This window comes from Nicotiana attenuata, unplaced genomic scaffold (genome assembly GCF_001879085.1).
Source record: "Nicotiana attenuata strain UT unplaced genomic scaffold, NIATTr2, whole genome shotgun sequence".
Classification (NCBI taxonomy): Eukaryota; Viridiplantae; Streptophyta; class Magnoliopsida; order Solanales; family Solanaceae; genus Nicotiana; species Nicotiana attenuata.
The window spans coordinates 95,765-107,877 of NW_017672978.1; positions in this window are offsets into that span (position 1 = coordinate 95,765).

The window sequence follows — 12,113 nt, forward strand, 5'->3', positions numbered from 1 at the left end:
GTATATATATATATATATATATATATATATATATATATATATATATATATATATATATATTTAACAATCTGGGTTCATAAGCGACCAACTTTGGTCTTTTTTTTTAAAATTTTTTTTTATACAATAGCGACCAACCTTGGTCACTAATTTTCAGGATATTTTTTTTAATAAAATCTGGGTTCATTAGCGACCAACCTTGGTCGCTAATTTTCATTTTTTTAATTTTTTTAGATATAAGCGACCAACCTTGGTCGCTAATTTCCAGGATTTTTTTTAATAGCTAAGCGACCAACTTTGGTCGCTTTTTTGGGTAATAATTTTTGCATAAAATGCCTGTTTTTGCAGCTACACCACCTGCCAGCATACCAAAATCCCTAAATAACAATATAATTCAATTCATAAACTACAATTTCAATACCAAAATCTCCACAACAACCCAACAACACCACCACCACCACCACAACAACAACAACACAACAACAACAACACAATTAAAAAAATATATGAAAACCAACAAATTAAAGTTCAATAGAACTAACAAATTAAACTAAGTCAACGCTTATTACTCCTAGTTAAAAACCGGTTCTATTTGTCTAGTTCAAAGTATATAAATGTCAAGAAGTGTTTTGTACAACATCATTATCATCACTGTCTGATGAACTTTCATCAACAAGACGGTATACAGAAGGGTCTACTTGTCGAGGACGGGAAGAACGATCACGGGGAGGACGGGAGAAACGAGCACAGGGAGGACGGAAGGAACACTCACATTCAAGTCGAGCCTCTAGCGATGACTCACGAGACCGGGGAATCGGAAAAGCTCCAGAAGCTTGGAGAGATTTGAGCTGCTCTTGCATGACCTGGTGCTGAGCTTGCATGCCAATGTACTGAGCATCACTAAGCTTTTTTCTTTCCTTGGCCGGTTCTAGCTCGGATGTGAGCTTTGTCACAGTCTCTCGCATAGCGGAGAGGCTCTCCCCATCAAGTTGCTCGCCTTGCGAGGAAGTCCATATTCCTTGCATTCCACACTTATAGCGATGGAATTTCTTAGTAGGAAGCCCGTATACCTTCCCCCATTTTGGACCGCCAGCACCCTCCGTCCAAATTCTTTCAGCATCCTCGTCCGAAGGTTAGATTGGCTCGCCGGACTCATTAGGTGGCTGACTGCGTATGAATTCCTCCACGTCAGTTGTGAAGCGACCATATAAGAAAAATTACATTGAATTAGTATTTCAAAATTTATATAAAAGTAAATCAAAATACTTAATGAAAAGTTAAAACTTACATGTACAGTCGAGGCTCGGCCCTCGACCCACCTTTCTTGATCCGTCTCTTTCTTCTTCTTTACAATATGAGTCTCCTTGACTAGCTCATCTTGATTCATTGGACGCCCCAACTTCTTTTCCTGAAAACTCATAAATTTTAGTTAATAAACAGAATAGATATATTTTGGAAATTAAAATAAATTAAGCAATTACGTACCAATCTTGTTTTTATTGTCCCTAGGCTGATTGCACCTCCAGTGTGCAAGGATCCTCCCTTCTTAGATGCGCGAGCTTTCTTTCGTTTTCCGCTCTTCTCTAAGAACTTTGAGGTAAGCCATTGCCTTTGCATATCCTCCCATAAATTCTGAAGCAACCAGTCAGGCTTCTAGTTCAACTTTCTAGCTTTGGAGAAACTTTCTAGTTCAGCGAGTCTGACTCTTTTTCATGATTTTCTCTTTGATTGATTCTGAATTCCTTATTACTTGGTGTGATTTGAACATTTCCCTTTAGACCCCCCGACTCCTACCTTTCCACTTAATTTGATTAGTTGCTTACCTTAATTATTTTCCTTACCTTGTTTGCTTTGCTACTGATTGTCTCCTTAGTTTGAAAATTTTCTGAACCTAGCCTTAGTTACCTCTTCTATACTGGTACTATTTTGAAATCTTTCCTTATTTGTCATACTCCAGCCGTGTATGATTTCTTTCCTTACTTGCCACCTGCTCTTTACCATTCAATTTTCAGAACCTAGCCTTAGTTACCTCTTCTATACTGGTACTATTTTGAAATCTTTCCTTATTTGTCATACTCCAGCCGTGTATGATTTCTTTCCTTACTTGCCACCTGCTCTTTACCATTCACACTAACTCCCTTAATCAAAGGGAGTTTCGAACAAATTTTTTTATACTGAGTTCTACAATTACTGAACAATTGATTCTTGCCTTATTTTAACCAGTTTTCAAACTACTATATAAATGACTTTCTTCTACAGTCTAGGACACGAACATAGTTCAGAATACACACACACACACACACTCAAACTCTCTCTTCTTTCTCTGCCACTTGTGCTAACTACTTGTCTAGACGGCTGAAAGCCAAGGCTAGACTGAGGAACTCTACTTGCTGTACTTTCTGCACTTTACTTCTTCAACTGGTATGTCTCTAATTTAAATTTGAAACTCAACTCTATGTGTGTCCATGCCTATACACCCATGCTTGTTACTGTACTAGTTATTCAATTTGTTTCTATGTTTGATGTTATTAAGCATGTCTAAATTCTTGCCTTGTGTGTAATCATCACATCAGACTTTGCCTAGTTCTTTGACACTTGTCCAGAATAATCACATAGTTCCCTTACCCCGTCCCTAACTGGTATAACCATGTAGTGTCAAACTTTGTTCAACAAAACACTTATCTTCAACATGATCCTGCTGCACTCTTCCCTATGTTTTAAATGTCTGTTACCATGGCTGGTTGTTCAATGGGTTCATAGCTGTTCTGTTATTGGTTGCATCAAATGTTTCCCCATTTATGTGGTTTCAAACCTGTATGTCTCAAATTCCTCTTTTCCCAATTTGTGTTTGAGCTATGTATGATGATTTGGTTTTTTTTGAGTTGTTGATTCTTTTCTTTTCACTAAGGCGAACTCTTCCACTCCCTTCCAAAATTTATTTCAAACTAATCATTTTCAAAATTGTTTCCAACTCAACTCTCTTAAATCTATGTCAAGCACTCTCACCTATACTCTTAGACAACTAGGTTCTGCCCCTTTTGTATGTGCCTTGCCTTGGGACCCTTGAGTTCCCTCCAAACTTAGACATATAAAGCTGGCCTTTCCACACTGCACTTGCTCTGTATTGGCTATAAAATCTGGGTGTGAGCACTGCCCGGGTGTGACGACCCAAAGGGTCATCACTTGTTTTCTTACTCATTCCATATTTCTGAGGCCTTGAAACCTCATTTAGGGTTGCCTCGATTTGCGTGCGCAGTCCGGGCGCATAGCCGGAAAGATTAATTATGAATTCTGTGAGAAAAATGCTAAATTTTGATATTAAATTGACTAAGTTTGACTTCGGTCAACATTTTGGGTAAACGGACCCGTGCACGTGATTTGACGGTCCCGAAGGGTCCGTAGGAAAATATGGGACTTGGGCGTATGCCTGGAATCGAATTCCGAGGTCCCAAACCCGAGAAATGAATTTTTGTGTGAAATTGTTTTCTGGAAATAATTAAGAAAATTGAAAATGAAATATGATTAGAAGACTATGGTATCGGGCCCGTATTTTGGTTCCGGCGCCCGGTACAAGTCTTATACATGATTTAAGCACTTTCTGTAAAGTTCGGTTGAGAAAGGACGTCATTTGACGTGTTTTGGACTTAAAATGGGAATTTGATGTTCTATGAAAAACCTGGAAGAAATCATGAGCTTTGAGGCTTGATTTGATGTATATGATGTTATTTTGGCGATTTGATCGCACAGATAAGTCCGTAGGATGTTTTTGATGTTGTGTATGTGTTCGGTTTGGAGTCCCGAGGGCTCGGGTGAGTTTTGAGTAGGTTCCGGGCTGCCCTAGGCTTAAAATACCAGATGTTGTAGGTTCAGGAAAATATTGCAGACTCTGAACCCACCAGCGCGACCGCGGCCGTCTTTGCACGGTCCGCGGTTGGTGTTGTGCGGCCGCGGTCGCCTTGTGCGGTCCGCGGTGGGTGCTGCGCGGCCGCGGTCGTCTTCGCACGGTCCGCGCAGGGAACTTCAGAGACCCGCAAGTCCTCAACCATGTCAGTGCGGCCGCGGTCCCTTTTTGCGCGGTCCACGCTGGGGACTTCAGAGGGTATAAATACACGGGATTTTCAGTTATTTCTCACTTTTCAAAAACCCAAAACATAAGAGGCGATTTTCCAAGCAATTCTTCTTCTTCAAAACGATTGGTAAGTGATTTCTAACTCATTTTCTTCACTCCTTAACATCTTTTAACACAGTTTCAACTTCAAATCAAAGATTTTAATGGGGAAATTTGGGTATTTTGGGTAGAACCTAGGTTTTTCCAAAATTGGGGATTTGAACCTCAATTTGAGGTCCGATTTCAAAATGAATTATTTATTTGAGTTCGTGGGGGAATGGGTAACCGGGTTTTGGTTCAAACCTCGGGTTTTGACCACGTGGGCCCGGGGGCGATTTTGAATTTTTGGGAAAAACTTTGGGAAATTCATTTTTATGCATTCAAATTGATTCATTTAGTGTTTATTAAAGTAATTGAGTAATTTGTGGCTAGATTCGAGCGGATTGGAGGTGGAGTCACGGGGTAAAGCTATAGTTAAGGCTTGAGTTGAGTTCAAGGCATCGAGGTAAGTGTTTGGTTTAACCCTAGCTTGAGGGAATAGGAGTTGAGTCTTATTTGTAACTTGCTAATTGTCGAGTACGATGTATAGACATGGTGACGAGTATCTATACATTGGTGTCTAGCATGACCGTGAGCCCTTCTTTTGCAAATGGTTTGGTTGTTGTTATGCCTTCCATGCTTAAATGATGACTTCTATATGTTGTTAAGATCTTGTGAAAGAGATTGTGATCTTTGAACTTCGTGGAGCACTGGCTCGGGTTGAAATACAAATTGTGAAGGTATATGAGATAAGTAACTCCTTGGAGCATGGGCTCAAGTGATAATGTGAACTCCGAGATGAAAGTGAAAGAAAGAGAAGAGTTAATGATTTATTCCCTTGTGGGGACGTTGTTGGTTATTGATGTTGTACCCTTGCCGTTTTTTTTTGTTTGTTAGTGTACCCTTGCTGGGACTTCCATTCTTGTTATATTATTCCCTTGCCCTTGTTTGTGATTGTTGATTGGGTGAGGAAGAGTGTTAAAGCACAAAGGGTGATGCCGTGCATTGAATGATATTTCTGGATCGGGTTGCGCGCCGCAACAGTGCTAAATGACATGGATTGGGTTGCACGCCGCAACAATGATATTTGTGGATCGAGTTGCACGCCGCAACAATGATATTTGTGGATCGGGTTGCACACCGCAACAGTGTTGTTATATATTGGGATCGGGTTGCGCGCCGCAATAATTATTGATACAAGTGTGTTTATTTTGGATCTTAGTCTCTTTTCCGCTGTAAATTCTAAGCTGCCTTTAGACTGTTACTCTGGATTTACTGTTAATACTGTTATCTCCCCACAACATGTTCCCCCCCTCCATATTGTTTACTTGTCTTGTATTTCGATTCCGCTGTATGTATATAACTGCACAGGTTTATGTGGTGGTCCAGTCTAGCCTCGTCACTACTTCGCTGGGATTAGGCTAGACACTTACCAGAACATGGGGTCGATTGTGCTGATACTACACTCTGTGCTATTTTGCACAGATCCAGGTTTTGGACAGCAGCAGCAGTAGCGTGGGAGCAGGCCTTCAGTCCAGCGAGACACCGAGGTAGCCTTGCAGGCGTCCGCAGGCCTGGCATTTCCCCATTCTTTTACTTTAGACTGTTATCCCATTGCATTCGAGACAAACATATATATATATATATATATATATATTTCTTTCAGACATTGTATTTAGTATTCTTAGATGTTCGTGAGTATTGTGACACCAGTCTTGGGTAGAGGCTTATGTTGAATTCTTCCGCATTTCCATTAAGTTTTTCGTTAATTTAAGACTTCCGCTCGTTTAGTTAAATCGGTTGCTTTTATTTTAATGCTGATAAATTAATAAAAAGGATTACGTTGTTAATGATAAAGTAGTTAATGTTTGGCTTGCCTAGCTCCCAATAGTAGGCGCCATCACGACTCCCGAGGGTAGGAAATCCGGGTCGTGACAAGTTGGTAATCGGAGCTCTAGATTGCATAGGTGTCACAGCTCACGCACAAGCTTAGTAGAGTCTGAGGGATGGTATGGAGACATCTGTATTTATCCCCCAGAGGCTATCGAGTTAGGAAAAGCCTCACATTTGTTCTTTCTTGTCGTGCGGTTTGGTTTCTCAATGCTAATTGAATCTCTACTCTGTTCCTTCGCAGATGGCGAGTACACGCATTTCCTCATCTTCCGATCAGCAGTCTGAGCCCCAGGTAGCTCCTGCTAGGGGCAGAGGGCGAGGCCGAGGCCGTGCTAGAGGCCGAGGTAGGGGCAGAGCTCAGCCCCGAGCAGCAGCACCAGTGGCGGAGCCTCAGGTTGACTTCAACGAGGAGGTTCCTGCCCCAGCCCCAGCAGTTCCAGTGGGCCCAGCTCAGGTCCCAGAGGGGTTTGTTGCTACCCCAGTTCTTCAGGACGCTCTTGTCAGATTGGTGGGCCTCATGGAGAGTGTCACCCGAGCGGGTTTGCTTCCAGTAGCACCAGCCACTTCTCAGGCTGGAGGAGGGGCTCAGACTCCTGCTACATGCACTCTGGAGCAGTTAGTTCCTCCGATTCAGACTCCAGCAGTTCAGCCATTTGGAGCAGCTCAGCCGGGTGTGGTAGCCCAGGCCGGTGATGGGGCAGCTATGTCTGGCGATGCTTTATGGAGGTTGGATAGGTTCACCAAGCTCTTCACTACTACTTTCAGTGGTGCACCCACCGAGGATCATCAGGATTATTTGGACAGCTACCACGAGGTTCTTCGGAACATGGGTATTGTAGAGTCCAATGGAGTCGATTTTGCGGCATTTCGTCTATCTGGATCCGCCAAGACTTGGTGGAGGGATTTCTGTTTGGCTAGACCAGCAGGGTCTCCAGCCTTGACATGGGATCAGTTTTCAGTGTTGTTTCTGGAGAAGTTTCTCCCTATCACACAGCGTGAGGCCTATCGGAGGCAGTTCGAGCGTCTCCATCAGGGATCCATGTCAGTCACCCAGTTTGAGACCAGGTTCATTGAGTTGGCTCGCCATGCTATTGTCATACTCCCCACTGAGAGGGAGAGAGTGAGACGGTTTATTGATGGACTCATGCAGCCTATTCGTCTCCAGATGCCTAGAGAGGCGGGGAGTGATATCACTTTTCAGGAAACGGCCAATGTGGCCCGGAGTATTGAGATGGCATTATCGTAGGGGGGTGGTCACGGGGGAGACAAGAGAGCCCGTCATTCCGGCAGATACGGTGGTACCTCGTCTGGAGGTAGAGATTCATATGGTAGAGGCCATCCTCCTAGGCCCTTTCAGTCAGCTCTCTAGGTTTCTCACGGTGCATCAGGTGGCCGTGGCTCTCAAGCATATTATTCTGATCAGCAGGCATTCAGTGCACCGCCAGCTCCTATCAGCGCACCGCCACTTTCGAGTTTCCGTGGGGGTCATTCAGGTCGCCAGGGTCAGCCTCAGTTTCCTCAGCCACAGCGTTAGGATTGATGTTATGAGTGTGGTGAGTATGGCCATATCAGGAGGGCTTGCCCGAGGTTGAGGGGTACTCAGTCGCAGCAGCAGGGTCCCCTTTCTATGATTCAGGCACTAGATGCTCCACAGCTAGCCCAGCCAGCTAGAGGCGGGGGTAGATGTACTAGAGGTGGAGGTAGAGGTCATAGAGGTGGAGCTCAGACCGCCAGGGGTGGAGGCCATCCAGCAGTAGATCGAGCTAGAGATATAGTTCAGGGTGGTAGGGCCCAGCCCCGATGTTATGCTCTTCAGGCTAGGCCCGAGGNACTAAGGATAAATTGACTTATTTGGGGCTTATGCTATAACCGTTGCTCAATTGTACCCACTCTCACACCTCTCGGTAGAGAGAGTGATTTTGCCCAATTGACTCTCTCGAGACCAATTGGGTAGGCCAATTTGACCAAGCAACTAGGGTTCAAGTGGGGTAATTACTCTCTCGAGGTTTAACCCGTTAATTGGGACTACCATTTCTCATGGGTCCATCCCAATTTCTTGTTGGGTCAATTTTGGGGTCATAGACTTTCTTTCTCAAGAAGAGTCAAACCCACCAAGCTAGAATCAGTGTTTGCAACCACCAATCCTTAATGAAAACCTAAAATTAACCCAAATAGCAAACACCCAATATCAATCTAGCCTTAGATTGCAACACCCATTAATTACCCACACTAGGGTTGAGCCACAACCCTAGCTAGTGAGTTTAGCTACTCATGCTAGATGCAAAAATTAAAGAAACAGATGAAGAAGCAAACATAATAATTGATTACTAAGGAAGAAATACAAAATTAGTGGTTAAAACACCAAAAATGGCTAAACCCAATGTTCTCACGAGCTCAGCAGCCTTAGGTATCTAAAACTTAACCTAAAAATGGAAAAAGGATCTATTTATAGTGGCTAAAAAACTTGGACAAAAATACCCCTGCGGGGTCAGCGCGGGCCGCGCAAAAAGGTAGCACGGTCGCGTGGGCTCTTGAAATCTTGAAGATTGGCTCTCTGAAGTTGAGGATAGCGGGCCGCGCAAAAGTGAAGCGCGGACCGCATAAATGAGACCGCGGCCGCGTGGCTTGCTTTGGTCCCCAAACTTCATCTCTCTGAATCTCTTCACGCGGACAGCATGAAAATGTGGCGCGGCCGCGTGATCTGGGCGCGGCTGCGTAAATCCAACCACGGCCGCGTGGTGAGAGTCTTGAATCAGCACTTCTCTGATTCTCCCAGTGCGGCCGCGTGCACTTTTGTGCGGTCCGCACTAGGGTCTTTTTCCTTCACTTTTCTTGGCCTTTGATGCTTGAGCAGGTTTCACTCCGTTTTGAGCCGATCTTTGACAATTCAGTCACTCTGTCGCTCAAACCTGCAATCAAGCACAACCTGTGAGCATTTTGAAATTATTTTGTATCAAATTATACTCAAAGCATAGGCAAGTAGGGGCATAAAACACGTTAAAATCCTACTTATCAACTCCCCCAAACTTAAACCTTTGCTTGTCCTCAAGCAAACAATATAAAACCCACCCCATAAAGGAACATCCAAGTGATTCCAGCTATCCTAAAGTAACCTCAACAAGCATCAATTGGGACTAACAATTGCCCTCAATACGAATGCATCATTAACACATTTTAAATTTTGAAAACTATGGATCAAGTGTGACACAAAAGCATCAAGGGTTGACACATTTCATCAAAGAACTTTTCCTCAAATACCTTGGTCATTGTGGAACCCAAACTCACACATCCTCAACTCTCCCTAAGCGAACCTCACCTTTTTAGAGTATTGACACACAAACCGAGGTTGATGGAATTTCACTCATCTCTCTCAAGTAAAATATCACAAGTCTGGCTCAAGGTACCATATGCTTGCCCCTTATGTAAGTATCCACTAATGTAGGTTTCCTTCAACTCAAGATCATGTAGGGCTTTTGTGGAGTCATTGCGAAGGCTTTTGGGTAAGGATAGGACATGTTTTAGTTCAAATGGGTTCAATCTTCCCTTAAGCACTTCCTTTGATTCATTTTGGTACACTTTCTTGACTCATTTGAGCATTTCACTTCTTTTCAAGGGGTTAGAGGGACACATTGTCACTCTTTCTTATGCAATTCAAAACATTTCTCCTTTTTCTACTTTCTTCTAGCCTTTTTTCACTTTTGCTTCCCTTGTATCCCCTTTTTATTCTTTTTCGCATTGTTCTTTCTTTTTGTCTTTTTCTTTATTCAAATCAGTGCTTCCTCCTTTTTTTGTTTGCTTTCGTACCTTTTACCACTATTGCTTCCTTTCTTGTCTCTCCTCCCCCAAACTTAGACATTCGCCATTACTCAAGGGAAGATTTTGGGTGCCAAGAGAGGGTATCTTTTAGAACGGGTATAGGTTTGTAACATTGGTTCTTGAAAGAAAAAGGTTCAAGGCTCGTAAGGGTTACTAGGGATCATTTCATTGGTAGGCCATTGAATTGTTTAACTCAACATTGGGATCAAGGAGAGCCTACAATCACTTCTCAAGTCAAATTTCACCTAGGATTTCGCCTCAACAAACATTCAGGGCAAGTTCTAGACCATTGGCTCGGGACTTGGACTCACAATTCGATTTCTCACCACACATGCTAGGGGATTGCTAAAGACATCAAGTCGAGGGCCCACAACAACCTCAGTTATGATTCAAGCGCACAATGGTCCAAAAATACCACATGATGATTGTTTGGTCAACACAAGAGTCTCAAGGCCATGACTTTCACCATCCTAACACAACATTATGTCTTTGATCATGGGATCGAAGGCAAATGTGTTAGGCCCAAGTGACGCTTTGCCCGAGGTACCCTTAACTACGAAATAATAAAAACAAAAGAAAAATCAAAAACGGACTCAAACCCTTAAGAAGGTTGTCACGCCATCTATCATTGGGAAGAGCCACCCGGTTCGCACTATACTCCACCCTTGGAAAGAACCGTGGCACTAAGAAAACCAAGGGTTTATTGAAAATGCCAAAAACAAAACAAAAGGCTACGAGCCTATCTACGAAGCTAAAAACGCAAATTTTTTGCGAAAATAGAAAAACGGAATGAATATATACAATAGGGGAATAGAATATACAATGAGGGATGAAAATATACCGAATGTAACTTTATATACAGACCAAAAGATAAGAAAAAGTACGATAAAAGTAGCTAAAATGTAAAGTTATANTATCAACGGATCCTCCAATCGATATTGATTTTTTCAATTGCGATAAACAAACCAACCTTTCGTCATTAATCTTCGGAGGCGAATTACATATTCATATCCACAATAAAAGATTAGTGAGACTCCTTTCTTTTGATATCCCCAATCTTATTGAATTGTGGAAGTCAAATCATTTCACGGGCCTGGTGAAATGAAAAACTACGAAGAGGAATTCACATGGATTTAGGAAGGGCCTGCTGTGTTTGTGTACAAGCTAAAGTTTTTTGAAAAACGAATACCTTTGGTCACTTTCATTGTCAAATAGGCTTTTCCTTCGTATACCTTACTTACCTCGACCTAGCGAAGCACAACACGAAAAAGGCAGTCCTCTTTTTCTGAGTGGGAGAGGTGGCTTATTGACTTGCTTTGCCACCGAGCTTATCAGCCGTGCATCCAGTGTTCCATGTGTCCATGCTTCGGAGGTATCATGGCGATCCAGCCCACGTGTTAGAATTCAGCACTGTCCAGTTGGACAAGGATTTGTCTTATGAGGAGGAGCCGGTAGCTATTCTAGACAGGCAGGTTCGTCAGTTGAGATCCAAGAGTGTTCCTTCTGTTCGTATCTAGTGGAGAGGTCAGCCTCCTGAGGCATCCACCTGGGAGTCCGAGTCCGATATGTGGAGCCGTTATCCTCATCTTTTTCCCGACTCAGGTACTTCTTTCTTTTGTCTGTTCGAGGACGAACGGTTGTTTTAGAGGTGGGGGAATGTGACGACCCAAACGGTCATCACTTGTTTTCTTACTCATTCCGTATTTCTGAGGCCTTGAAAACCTCATTTAGGGTTACCTCGATTTGCGTGCGCAGTCCGGGCGCTTAGCCGGAAAGCCTAAATATGAATTCTGTGAGAAAAATGCTAAATTTTGATGATAAAATTGACTAAGTTTGACTTCGGTCAACATTTTGGGTAAACGGACCCGGACCCGTGATTTGATGGTCCCGGAGGGTCCGTAGAAAAATATGGGACTTGGGCGTATGCTCGGAATCGAATTCTGAGGTCCCAAACCCGTGAAATAAATTTTTGTGTGAAATTGTTTTCTGGAAATAATTAAGAAAATTGGAAATGAAATTTAATTAGAAGACTATGGTATCAGGCCCGTATTTTGGTTCCGGCGCCCGGTACAAGTCTTATACATGATTTAGGCACTTTCTGTAAAGTTCGGTTGAGAACGGACGTCGTTTGACGTGTTTCAGACTTAAAATGGGAATTTGATGTTCTATGAAAAACTTGGACGAAATCATGAGCTATGAGGCTTGATTTGATGTATATGATGTTATTTTGGCGATTTGTTCACACGGATAAGTCCGTCGG